Source organism: Macaca mulatta, chromosome 20 (assembly GCF_049350105.2).
Source record: "Macaca mulatta isolate MMU2019108-1 chromosome 20, T2T-MMU8v2.0, whole genome shotgun sequence".
Taxonomy (NCBI): Eukaryota; Metazoa; Chordata; class Mammalia; order Primates; family Cercopithecidae; genus Macaca; species Macaca mulatta.
In genome coordinates this window covers 63,249,403-63,263,101 of record NC_133425.1, presented here as the reverse complement: position 1 = coordinate 63,263,101, position 13,699 = coordinate 63,249,403, and the positions used below count along the sequence as shown (strand labels likewise).

General features: G+C 45.1%; 1 protein-coding gene and 1 long non-coding RNA gene across 9 annotated transcripts in view; one reads left to right on the top strand and one right to left on the bottom strand.

Moving 5' to 3' along the window:
- Window positions 1-13,699, top strand: part of GFOD2 (Gfo/Idh/MocA-like oxidoreductase domain containing 2) — a 53,546-nt gene that overhangs the window by 21,295 nt on the left and 18,552 nt on the right. For 2 of the 8 annotated variants that reach the window (XM_028840426.2, XM_028840427.2), the window contains one exon: window positions 13,363-13,450. The gene's annotated coding sequence lies outside the window, so the exon portion shown is untranslated. 8 annotated transcript variants of the gene reach the window in all.
- The window catches only part of LOC144337649 (uncharacterized), a 32,224-nt gene that overhangs the window by 4,680 nt on the left and 13,845 nt on the right, over window positions 1-13,699 (bottom strand). The gene's annotated exons all lie outside the window — the stretch shown is intronic.

Sequence of the window (13,699 nt, the reverse complement as noted above, 5' to 3'; positions counted from 1 at the left end):
ATTACATCCCATGGGTCTTAGAAAAGTAGCAGCTGACCATGATATACTTCATAAACTACTGTCAGTAAGCGTTGAGGCATTGTGGAGCAGAGGCAGGTGCCCGATGATGGGAGATACACAACATCTGTGATGTTTGAGCCTGATGCTGGTGATTCCTCAGAACAATGTGAGAACATCTCATCAAAGAAATGATCCCTGAACACCTGGAAAGAGAACTGGCAAACACTGCAAGATGTGTGGATTTATAAAGGACATCATCATCTAACATTTATTAAGGCCTAACTCTATGTCAGGTGCCTATACACGTCTGGTTGTTGGCCTTGTGGATATCATGGTCAGTTCTGACTGTGCTCTTGGTAACAATTTGTTTTTTTTAGTATGCTTGCTGGATTATTGGTAACCTTGAGGGGAGTGCCAAATATAAATATCATTTATTTAGATGTGAGCTGTGGGGGTTTTTTGTAGCCCCTCATCCCATTGGGCAAAAAGAGAAATGAGAGCTAGTATAGTTCTGTGAAATTGTAAATTACTGTACTTGAAATCACTAATCCAGAAAATGATGGCAGCCTCAATTTCCTCATATGTAAAATGAAGATAATAATAATAATGGCACCTGCCTCTGGAAGTTATAATTGTTAAATCAGATGATGCCTGTAAAGCACGGGGCACGTAATGTTTACTCAAAAAGAGGTGTTGTTATGCTGATCTGATTTTCAGCTGACACAAAAGTGGTAGGGACAGTGAGTAAATATCCAAAATTATCTCAGCCGGTAAACAGTCACTCAAACTAAATGAAATTTATTAGAGTGAAAATTTAAAGTACTGGACTTGGGGTCAAAAAACTGTAATTTGTACACCCAAGTTCATAGCAGCATTATGGACATAGTAAAATGTAGAAGCAACCCGAGCATTCACTGACGTAAATGGATAAGCAAAATGTGGTATCTACACATGATGGAATATTATTATTCAGCCCTTATAAAAGGAAGGAACATCTGACACATACTACAACATGGATGAACCTTGAGGACATTACGCTGAGTGAAATCAGCCAGACATAGAAGCACAAATACTGTATGATTCCACTTATGTGAGGTACCTAGAGTAGTCAGATTCAGAGACAGAAAGTAGAATGGTGATTGCCAGAGGCTGGGCAGAGGGGTAATGCGGAGTTATGTCATCTCCTCCAGGAAGTCTTTCCTGCCTGTACACTGCCTCTAGCCCCTGTAGTTAATGGTGCTCTTCTCTGCACCAGAGGCAAGTTTCTGTTGCTCTGCCTGTCATATCATATGATAGATTTGCTCAAGTGCCTGTCTGATCTATGGAGTTCTTTGAGGGTACAGGTAACATCTGATTTATCTTTTCAGTGTCAAAATCTGCAAGAAATTGTGTTTTATCCTCAAGTAACCTCCTGGTGGTAATTCCAGACAGACAAGGGCAGGGGTGACAGTTCCTGCCAGTTGAGATTGCCTCCTTTAAAGAACATTTCCAGACATTCTACCAAACTAAACCTTCTATATTTATCTCATTTGACACACCTCTTTACAAGTAATGCTAGGAAATACAGGGTTTTTTTTTTTTTTTTTTGAGACAGAATTTCGCTCTTGTTGCCCAGGCCGGAGTGCAATGGCGTGATCTCGGCTCACCACAACCTCCACCTCCTGGGTTCAAGTGATTTGCCTTCCTCAGCCTCCCAAGTAGCTGGGATTATAGGCATGCACCACCACACCTGGCTGATTTTGTATTTTTAGTAGAGATGGGGTTTCACCATGTTGGTCAGGCTGATCTGGAACTCCCAACCTCAGGTGATCCACCCGCCTTGGCCTCCCAGAGTGCTGGGATTTGGGCATAAGCCACCATGCCTGGCCAGGAAATATAGGTTTTAACTCTGCACTTTAAAACCCCAACATTAGGCCGGGCTGGTGGCTCACGCCTGTAATCCCAGCACTTTGGAAGGCCAAGGTGGGCAGATCGTGAGGTCACGAGATCGAGACCATCCTGGCTAACACGGTGAAACCCCATCTCTACTAAAAAAAATACAAAAAATTAGCTGGGTGTGGTGGTGGGCGCCTTTAGTCCCAGCTACTCGGGAGGCCGAGGCAGGAGCCTGGCATGAACCCGGGAGGCGGAGCTTGCAGTGAGCCGAGATGGCACCACTGCACTTCAACCTGGGCGACAGAGTGAGACTCCGTCTCAAAAAAAAAAAAAAACCCAACATTATAAAGACTGTTGGCAGGAAAGAAGGATTCTTAGGCACCTTCTGCTGAGGGTCTGACCACTATACAAGCTGCCTAATGAGCAAGTGACCTCTAAAGTTATCCACTGACTCCAAAATTCCCAGAATCTGATTTCTCACACACAGTGAGTGATCCTTCTTTTACTATAATCCTGGCTACTGGCCGGGCTCAGTGGCTCACTCCTGTAATCCCAGCACTTTGGGAGGCCAAGGCAGGCAGATCATCTGAGGTCAGGAGTTCAATACTAGCCTGGCCAACATGGTGAAACCCCATCTCTACTAAAAATACAAAAATTAGCCAGGCATGGTGGCATACGCCTATGATCCCAGCTACTTGGGAGGCTGAGGCAGGAGAATCACTTGAACCCGGGAGGCAGAGGTTGTAGTGAGCTCAGATTGTGTCACTGTGCTCCGGACTGGGCGACAGAGTGAGACTCCATCTCAAAAAAAAAAAAAATTAAAAAAAATCCTGGCTACCTTCATGACGATACTGTGTCACTTGGAGTTCCTGAGCCTTATAACAGAGCGTAGGGCAGGGGTCAGCAAATCTTTTCTGTAAAGGGCCAAATTGTAAATTTTTTTTTTTTTTTTTTTTTTTTGAGACAGAGTCGCTCTGTTGCCCAGGCTGGAGTGCAGTGACGTGATCTCTGTTCACTGCAACCTCCGCCTCCCAGGTTCAAGTGGTTCTTCTGCCTCCGCCTCCTGAGTAGCTAGGATTACAGGTACACACCCCGAAGCCTGGCTAATTTGTGTATTTTTAGTAGAGACAGTGTTTCATGTGTTGGTCTTGAACTCCTAGCCTCAAGCAATCCGCCTGCCTCAGCCTCTCAAAGTACTGGGATTACAGGTGTGAGCTACTGCACCAGCCTCCAAATTTTAAATATTTTAAGCTGTGTGGGCCATATAGGCTTCTGTTGTACCTGCTCTGCTGTTGGTGGTACAAAAGCAACCAAAAAAAAGGAGTATTACCTACTGTGTTCCGTCATACCTGTAAAATTATTTACAAAAACAATTATCAGATTGGATTTCTCCCACCCCTGTGATAGCCAGTGGGTTGTGGCCTCTAGTTTGGCAGAAGCATGGGCTCTACAGACTAGATACACAGAAGGTAAGATGATGTTTGGGCAGTCTGGGAAAAAACAATTCACAAATCTCAGCTTCCACACCAAAGTCTCAACAGTCAGGCCTTTTGGGTTCCATGTTTCTCTTAAGGACACTGCAGTTTCTGTCACTTAGGCTTAGAACTTCAGGGTCTTTTTTTTTTTTTTTTTTTTTTTTTGTGGGGGCAGTCATATTTATTGAAGTATAGTTTACAGAATAGTGAAGTTTATCCTTTTTCTGTATATTCTGTGCTATCAGTTTTGACAAATGCTCTCATGTAATCGCCACTCTAGACAAGATATAGAACAGTTTCATCACCCCGCAAAACTTCCCATGCCCCTTTGTTGTCTACACTTGGCCCCAGTTCCAACCCTTGACAACCACTGATCTATTCTCTGTCCCTATAGTTTTGCTTTTCCATTATGGCATTTAAATGGGATCACACAGTATGGTGCCTTTGAGTAGGACATCTTTCAGTTAGCAGAATGCATTTGTTCATTGTGGCATACATCCGTAGTATGTTCTTTTTATCACTGAGTAGTTTCCATTGGCATTGATATACTACTGTTCATCTATTCACCAATTGAAGGATATTTGTGTTGATATTGTGTTGATTACAGGATGTGGCAGTTATGAATAAAACTGCTATAGACATTCATGTATAGGTTTTTGTGTGAATATAAGTTTTCATTTCTCTTGCTAAGTACTAAACCTAGAAGTAGGATTGTTAGGTTGTATGATAGGTATCTATTTAGCTTTGTAAGATGGGAAACTTTTCCAAAGTGGCTATATTATTTTACATTTTCATCAATAATGAATAGTTGCTTCTTACCCTTGCCAGTATTTGATATCAGGTTTTCTGAATTTCAGACTTGTAATGTGTATTTAATACGTTTTAATTTGTGTTTCTTTCTTTCTTTCTTTCTTTTTTTTTTTTTTTTTGAGAGAGAGAATCTCACTCTGTCGCCCAGGCTGGAGTGCAATGGCGCAATCTTAGCTCAATATAACCTCTGCCTCTTGGGTTCAAGCGATTCTCCTGCCTCTGCCTCCTGAGTAGCTGGGATTACAGGCATGCACCACCACACCTGGCTAATTTTTTTTTTTTTTTTTTCTAGTAGGAACGGGATTTCACCATGTTGTCCAGGCTGGTCTCGAACTCCTGACCTCAGATGATCTGCCCGCCTTGGCCTCCCAAAGTGCTGGGATTACAGGCATGAGCCACTGAACCCAGCCTTAATTTTTTGTTTGTTTGTTTGTTTGTTTTTGAGACAGTCTTGCTCTGTCACCCAGGCTGAAATGCAGTGGCACCGTCTCGGTTCAGTGCAACCTCTGCCACCCGACTTCACACAATTCTCCAGTCTCACCCTTCCGAGCAGCTGGGATTACCAGGCACCCGCCACTATGCCTTGCTAATTTTTGTATTTTTAGTAGAGACAGGGTTTCACCATGTTGGCCAGGCTGGTCTCGAACTCCTGACCTCAGGTGATCTGCCCTCCTCAGCCTCCCAAAGTGCTGGGATTACAGGCTTGAGCCACTGTGCCCGGCCTTAATTTGTATTTCTAATTAATGCTGTCTAATGACTATTAATATAGTGAGTTATAGTAATTGATTTTATTACTTTTTTACATCTTTTTTTTTTCGAGACGGAGTCTCACTCTGTTGCCCAGGCTGGAGTGCAGTTGTACGAGCTCGGCTCACTGCAACCTCCGCCTCCCAGGTTCAAGCAATTCTCCTGCCTCAGTCTTCCAAGTAGCTGGGATTACAGGCACGTGCTGCCATGCCTGGCTAATTTTTTTTGTGTTTTAGTAGAGACGGGGTTTTACCTTGTTGCCCAGGCTGGTTGTGAACTCCTGAGCTCAGGCAATCTGCCCACCTCAGCCTTCCGAAGTGCTGAGATTACAGGTGTGAGCCTCCGCATCTGGCCTATTTTTTATTTTTTTGAGGCAGGGTCATGCTCTTGTTGCCCATGCTGAAGTGTAGTGGTACAAACATGGCTCACTGCAACCTCCACCTACTGGGCTCAAGTGTTCCTCCCATCTTAGCCTCCTGAGTAGCCACAGGTGTGTGCCACTGCACCTGGCTTTTTTTTGTTTTTTTGTAAAGACAGGGTTTCACCATGTTCACCAGGCTGGTCTTGAATTCCTGGCCTCAAGCAATCCATCTGCCTTGGCCTCCAAAAATACTGGGATTACAGGTGAACCACTGCACCTGGCCTTTTTTTTTTTTTCAGTTAAACATTTTGCTATCCAGGCTGGGAGCGGTGGCTTGCTCCTGTTATCCCAGCACTTTGGGAGGCTGAGGCTGGTAGATTGCTTGAGGCCTGGAGTTCGAGACCAGGCTGGCCAACATGGCAAAACCCCTTCTCTACAAAATGTACAAAAATTAGCCAGGCGTGGTGGTACACATCTGTGGTCCCAGCTACTCAGGTGGCTGAGGCAGGAGAATCACCTGAACCCAGGAGGCGGAGGTTGCAGTAAGCTGAGATCGCACTACTGCATTCCAGTCTGGGTGACAGAGTGAGACTGTCTCAAAACAAACAAAAAAAACCCATATTCTGCTATCCAATAGTAGTTGGTTTTAGAATGTTGAGTCAGCCTTGCATTCCTGGGATTAAACCCCTCTTGGTCATGGTGTATTTTATTTTATTTTATTTTTTATTATTGATTTTTTGTTTTGTTTTGTTTGTTTGTTTCTGAGATGGAGTCTTGCTCTGTCGTCCAGGCTGGAGTGCAGTGGCGTGATCTCAGCTCACTGCAAGCTCCGCCTCCCGGGTTCACGCCATTCTCCTGCCTCAGCCTCCCGAGTAGCTGGGACTACAGGCGCCCGCCACCTCGCCTGGCTAGTTTTTTGTATTTTTTAGTAGAGACGGGGTTTCACAGTGTTAGCCAGGATGGTCTCGATCTCCTGACCTCGTGATCCACCCGTCTCGGCCTCCCAAAGTGCTGGGATTACAGGCTTGAGCCACCACGCCCGGCAATTTTTTGTATTTTTTAGTAGAGACGGAGTTTCACTGTGTTAGCCAGGATGGTCTCGATCTCCTGACCTCATGATCTGCCTGCCTCGGCCTCACAAAGTTCTGGGATTACAGGCGTGAGCCACTGTGCCCGGCCTTTTTTTGTTTTTTAAGAGACGAAGTCTTGCTCTGTCACCCAGGCTGGAGTGCTAGTGGTGCAATATCAGCTCACTGCAGCCTCTGCCTCCCTGGTTCCAGCGATTCTCCTGCCTCAGTCTCCTGGGTAGTTTGGATTACAGGCACACGCCACCATGCCTGGCTAATTTTTGTATTTTCAGTAGAGATAGGATTTCACCATGTTGGCCAGGCTTGTCTCAAACTCCTGATCTCAGGTAATCTGCCCACCTTGGCCTCCCAAAGTGCTAGGATTACAGATGTGAGCCACCACACCTGGCCAGTGTGTTGCCTTTTAACTCATTGCTAGATTTAATTTGCTAATATTTTATTGAGGATTTTTGTGCCTAAGTTTATGAGAGGTGTTGGTCTATAGGTCAGTTTTTTTTGTTTTTTTTGGCTCTCCCACCCCCTGATAATCCCAAATCCTAGTGATAACTGTCTGCTCCATTTCATTCTAATTTCTAAAATGGAGGGAACTCCATTAGACCCTTCTTATGTCTTACCTGATATCCTAACTGGTTCTCTGTGTCTAGTGTCTCCTAAACTCTATCCTACCTACATCTTTCTGCCAAATTAAAGAAAAAAAATTCAGGCCAGGCGCAGTGGCTCACGCCTGTAATCCCAACACTTTGGGAGGCCGATGCGGGCAGATCACCAGAGGTCAGGAGTTCGAGACCAGCCTGGCCAATATGGGAAAACCCCGTCTCTACTAAAAATACAAAAATTAGCTGGGCATGATGGCGGGCACCTGTAATCCCAGCTACTCGGGAGGCTGAGGCAGGAGAATTGCTTGAACCTGGGAAGCGGAGGTTGCAGTGAGCCGAGATCACACCACTGCACTCCAGCCTGGGTGACAGAGCAAGACTCCATCTCAAAAAAAAAAAAAAAGAAAAAAGAAAAAAAAAACAGTTCAGTGGTTCTTATTGCTTACCTACATTAGTCAAGGTCTAGGCAGGAAACAGTGTACTCAAAGGGTTAATTAAAAACTCTTTAATGAAGGGATTATTCACAATAGTGTGAGTAGTAAAGGAAACATACAAGGGATGGTGGAGCACCCAGGGACTGGCAAGATAGTGTCAGCACGCCAGGTGCAATGATGGAGTGGGGATGTGTCACTGGAACCTAGCAAAAGCTATGGTCATGGGAGAGAGGGGTCCTCCAAAGGAGCTGTGACCTTGGTTAAGGAACACAACTCCTGCCAGAACCACATCCTGGCAGGGAGAGAAGGCAGAGAATAAACACCTTGGCCTTTCTTCCTTCTCGCTGATCTCTTCCTGGTTCTTTCTCTTGGCTGGACTCATATGGAAGCCAGAGGACCTGGAGCCCAGGCCTTTAGAGACTGACCTGACTCCAGAGACAAAAAGCGGGGCAGAGAGGATCAGGTAGGGAAGGAGGAGCAGACCAAGAATACTGAGCACACCCACCTGTCAAAATCCAAACTCCTGAGATTAACACTTTATGCCACCAGCTCTGGCTCCTACTCACCTTGCTAACTTGTCACCCCTGAAATTAGGACTTTTAATCTTTTTATGTCCCACAGCTCCCTTGTTAGCTCCTCAGGAAAGGTGAGATGTATGAACAGGTTAGTACTGGTTTTGAACAGTGGATCAGAGGCAAACAGTCACCCCCCAGGGCAGACAGCGGAAGGAACTTCCCTGGCTCACACTCATCACGAAGGATGGAAGAAGAGTTGCTCCACACATGCACATGTTACAAAATGACTGTTTTTCTTTCTTGTTTTTATAGAGGCTCAGAGAAGCAAAGTAACCTGCTCAAGGTTTCATGCTGGTTGCAGCAGGTCATGCACACAGCCAGGCATGGAATCCTGGGAGAGTTACCTCGCCTCTTTGAGCATGTTTTCTAATCTGTACAACAGGGTTGCATGGACCCAGGGACGGACTAAACACTGGCTGGCCTATTAAACTCACTTCATATTAGCTCAGAATTATGACCTTCGTATTTCTACCCAACTTTTGAAGAAGAGACATCTAAGTCACAGATGGTTAATAGATATCTTTTTTTAAGAAAAAGATTCCCTATGTGCTGATGCGTATCTAATTGGCCAGGCCCAATTATAGGTATTTTACAAATATTAACTCAATCCTTAAATCCCCTGTGAGGTAGATAAAATTTCCCCATTTTACAGATGAGGAAATGGAGATACAGAGTGACTAAGGGACTTACTGAGGTCACTCAGCTGGTAAATGACAGAGCCAGGATTTGAACCCAGGCAAGGCCTTGTGAAATTGTATATAGCCTGTCTTGCCAAGGCACCCTTCATTTCTGACCAGCATGTGGTGATGGGAAATGCATGTGGCCTTGGCAGGACTGGGTTTGTGGAGATCTTTGGAGGCATGTGAAGGATATATGCAAGGATGTTAAAGACAAAGAGTGGGGAAATTTTAGGGGTGAGAAAGCGTAACCACTGAAATAAACAAGGAAAACCAGCTCTGCCTGCTTGGGCAGGAAATAGCTAGTCAGCAAGCCTGCCTGCCTTCATGCCATCTGGCTTCCTCGGGGACCAGCCAGTACCCCTTTATGGGTGTTTGGGTGTTAATGAAGCTTCCTCTTGAGTCAGTGGCAATAAAACAGGTTATTAAAATTTTTTCTAGTCCATTCTGTTGTTTTAAGCTACCGATACTTACATATTTTTTTTTTCACTTCACATTGGCTCAAAATTATTATCCTCATATTCCTACACAGCTTTTGAAGAGGAGACATCTAAGTCGGTCATAGATACGTAACAGAGCTTAAAAAAAAAATTCCCTATGTAGTGGGTATATATAGTCCCTATATATACCCAAATACAACTAGAGTGAGAAGGAACAGTGTGAGAGTGGAAGAAGTGTGCCCTGGTCATGAATTTACAGAAGACATGGACTGTGTCTCACTCCCTTAGCCCTGTAACAGTTGGTAATTAATGACCAACAAAATTTGGGTTGGCACGGTGGCTCATGCCTGTAATCTTAGCACTTTGGGAGGCCGAGGCGGGCAGATCACCTGAGGTCAGGAATTCGAGACCAGCCTGGCCAACATAGCGAAACCCTGTCTCTACTAAAAATACAAAAATCAGCCAGGTATGGTGGCGCATGCCTGTAATCCCAGCTACTCGGAAGGCCGAGACAGGATAATCACTTGAACTCGGGAGGCTGAGGTTGCAGTGAGCCAAGATCATGCTACAGCACTCCAGCCTGGGTGACAGGAGACTGTATCAAAAAACAAAACAAAACAAAAAACCTTAAGTAGAATCTCACTGTTTATCTAATGCTGCATACTTGACACTGTCAAGCTCCTATAATAGCCATAACTTATAAATAACCAAAACACCTGTAAAAGCAAACAGTGACCAAAATAGCTGAAGGGAGTCTAGGACATGAAAATTGTAGAAGATAACTGTGTGCTTGACCTGTTTTCTAAGAAAACTAGAAGAGAAGGCTGTAAGGGCAGAATTAGCAGAGAAAAGAGAGAGAGGGTGGCCAGGCTCAGTGGCTCATATCTGTAATCCCAGCACTTTGGGAGGTCAAGGTGGGTGGATCACCTGAGGTCAAGAGTTCGAGACCAGCCTGGCCAACATGGTGAAACCCTGTCTCTACTAAAAATACAAAAATTAGCTGGGTATGGTGGTGCGTGCCTGTAATCCAATTTACTTGGGAAGCTGAGGCCGGGAGAATCACTTGAACTGAGGCGGCGAAGGTTGCAGTGAGCCGAGATTGCACGATTACACTCCAGCTAGGTGACAGAGTGAGACTCCATCTCAAAAAAAAAAAAAAAAAGAGAGAGAGAGATGGAGAAAGTAGAAAAGGAAAGCGAGGTGACTGAGTGGCCACAGACACTGTTTACCATCAGAAAGAAAGAAAGATGGTTAAGATAAAACAGAACCTCAGTGAGAGTACAGGAGGCAAGCCAAGCTTCACAGTCACAGAGAGTGAAGATAAGAGGCACGAATTGGCAGGGGTCTGGACTTAGAGGCAGCCCAAGTCATGTGTAATTTAGTGGTTCACAAAGGAGCAGGTGTACTTCAGGTAGAATCGAGCAGTACAGGATGCTATACCGGGCTATGCTGACAAACCATCCCCTAACGTAGACATTTTCTTAGCCCAGTATACTTATGTCTACAGTAGGAGGAAAAGAGATGCTGGGCTTGAAAATGGAATTAAGAAAACAATTTTGCCAGCCATGGTGTCTCACACCTATACTCCCAGCGTTTTGGGTGGCCGAGGTGGGAGGATCACTTGAAGCCAGGAATTCAAGACCAGCCTGGGCAACATAGTAAGATGCTGTCTCTATATTAAAATTAAAACAAACAAAAAAACCTTTTTTGTTAAAAAACCAGGCTCAGTGGCTCACGCTTATAATCCCACCACCTTGGGAGGCTGAGCCGAGAGGATCACTTGAGGCCAGGAGTTTGAGACCAGCCTGGGTAACACAGCGAGACACCATCTCTACAAAAAAATAAAAAATTAGGATGGGCTCGGTGACTCATGCCTATAATCCCAGCACTTCAGGAGGCCCAGGTGGGCGGATAAGCTGAGGTCAGGAGTTTGAGACCAGCCTGGGGAACATGGTGAAACCCCGTCTCTACTAAAAATACAAAAAAATTAGCCAGGTGTGATGGCGCATGACTGTAATCCCAGCTAGTCAGGAGGCTGAGGCAGGAGAATCGCCTCAGCCTCAGAGCTTGGGAGGTGGAAGTTGCAGTGAGCCAAGATCGAACCCACTGCATTCCAGCCTGGGTGATAGATCAAGACTCTGTCTTAAAAAACAAACAAACAAAAGTGCATGTCCTAAATGCCACTGGATTGTGGGGGTTTGTTTTTTGGAGTTTTTGGTTTTTTTTTTTTCTTTTTTTTTTTTGAGACAGGGTCTTGCTCTGTCACCCAGGCTGGAGTGCAGTGGCATGATCATAACCCACTATAGCCTGAAACTCCTGGGCACAAGTAATCCACCTCAGCCTCCCAAAGTGCTGGGATTATAGGCATGAGGCTTTGCACCCAGCCAATACTGAATTGTTCACTTTAAAATGGTTAATTTCAGCTGGATACAGAGTTTCAGTATGGAATGAAGTAGTCCTGGAGGTGGGTGTTGGTGATGGTTGCTCAATACAAATGTATTAGTGCACTGAACTGTACACCTAAAAATGGTTTAAAATGGTAAATTCTATAATGTACACTTTTCCACTTCCCAAAAAAGATTCTAGCCAGGCACCATGGCTCATTCCTGTAATGTCAGCAATTTGGGAGGCCAAGGCAGGAGGATTGCTTGGGCCCAGGAGTTTGAGACCAGCCTGGGCAACGTGATGGAACCCTGTCTCTACAAAAAATACAAAAAATTAGCCAGGTGTGATTAGCGGGGCGTGATGGCATGCACCTGTAGTCCCAGCCACTTGCTTGAACCCAGGAGGTGGAGGTTGTGGTGAGTTGAGATCGTACTACTCGACTCCAGCCTGGGTGACGGAGTGAGACTCTGTGTAAAAAAAAAAAAAAAAATTCCAGGTGTGGTGGCTAATTTGAAATACGGTTCTTTAAGTTATAAGTGGTCCTGGGCCGAATATGCAGATGAAGTGCTTTCCCTGGATTTGGCTAGATCAGATAGCTTTTTTTTTTTTTTTTGAGACGGAGTCTTGCTCTGTCGCCCAGGCTGGAGTGTGGTGGCGCCATCTCGGCTCACTGCAAGCTCCGCCTCCCGGGTTCACGCCATTCTCCTGCCTCAGCCTCCCAAGTAGCTGGGACTACAGGCACCTCACCCAGCTAATTTTTTTGTATTTTTAGTAGAGACGGGGTTTCACCGTGTTAGCCAGGATGGTCTCGATCTCCTGACCTCGTGATCCACCCGTCTCGGCCTCCCAAAGTGCTGGGATTACAGGCGTGAGCCACCGCGCCCGGCTCGATCAGATAGCTTTTGCTGGTGTCCCATTAGTAGGACCAGAGGTACATATATCTGTCACTTTGTGTTTGAAATGCAAGCTTTTTATTTAAAAAGTGAGGAGGGATTCCTTTTAGAACCACATTTTCCTTTTTTGTTGTTTTTGTTTTTGTTTTTGAGATAGAGTCTCACTGTGTCACCCAGGCTGGAGTGCAGTGGTGGGATCTCGGCTCACTGCAAGCTCTGCCTCCCGTGTTCACACCATTCTCCTGCCTAAGCCTCCCGAGTGGCTGGGACTACAGGTGCCCACCACCACACCTGGCTAATTTTGTTTTCGTATTTTTAGTAGAGACGGGGTTTCACCGTGTTAGCCAGGATGGTCTTGAACTCCTGACCTCATGATCCGCCCGCCTCGGCCTCCCAAAGTGCTGGGATTACAGGCACGAGCCACTGTGCCCGGCCTTTTTTTTTTTTTTTTTTTTTTTTAATTATTCTCCTTTATCCCCTTTCTCTACTCTGGTTTCCCTATCCCCTGTAAATGTATTTAGTATGTATCCTTTTGTTTGTAAAAGTTCCTGTGAAGCATTTTTGTTTCTGTGTATGTGTGTGGGGTTTTGTTTTGTTTTGTTTTGTTTGAGACAGAGTCTTGCTCTGTCGCCCAAGCTGGTGTGCAGTGGCATTATCTCGGCTCACTGCAACCTCTGCCTCCCGGGTTCAAACAATTCTCCTGCCTCAGCCTCCTGAGTAGCTGGGACTACAGGCGTGCACAATCACACCCAGCTAATTTTTTTTATTTTTTAGTAGAGATGGGGTTTTGTCATGTTGGCCAGGCTGGTCGTGAACTCCTGACCTCAGGTGATTCACCCGCCTCTGGCTCCCAAAGTGCTGGAATTACAGGTGTGAGCCACTGCACTCAGCCTGTGTGTGTATTTTTAGCTTATATAAATAATGTATTAGAGCTCACTGTGTTTTCTTTTTTTTACCAAGTTCATTCATGTGACTATATTCATCTAGTATTGTTTCTAACTTGCAGAGAACCCCAGTGGGTACATCCCCCACACTTTACCTGCCCGCTTCTGACCCCCAGATTGTCTCCAACTCTGCACCTCAGACATGATGTGGTAAATATCTTTGTATCCCTTATCAGTGGATCCCTATGAGAATTTCTTTGGGAACACACACACACGAGTAGAATTTGTGAGTCATAAAATGCAGTTTTAATTATAAATAAGGCCAGATTACTTCTTACTCGGAACAGCTGTACGATTCTATATCACTATCAGCAGCACGTGAGGATAGAACCTCCAGTATGTTTTCAAAGGGTAACTTTGGTGTTTCATGGACAAACGTGGCCATCAGAAGCTGGTGAC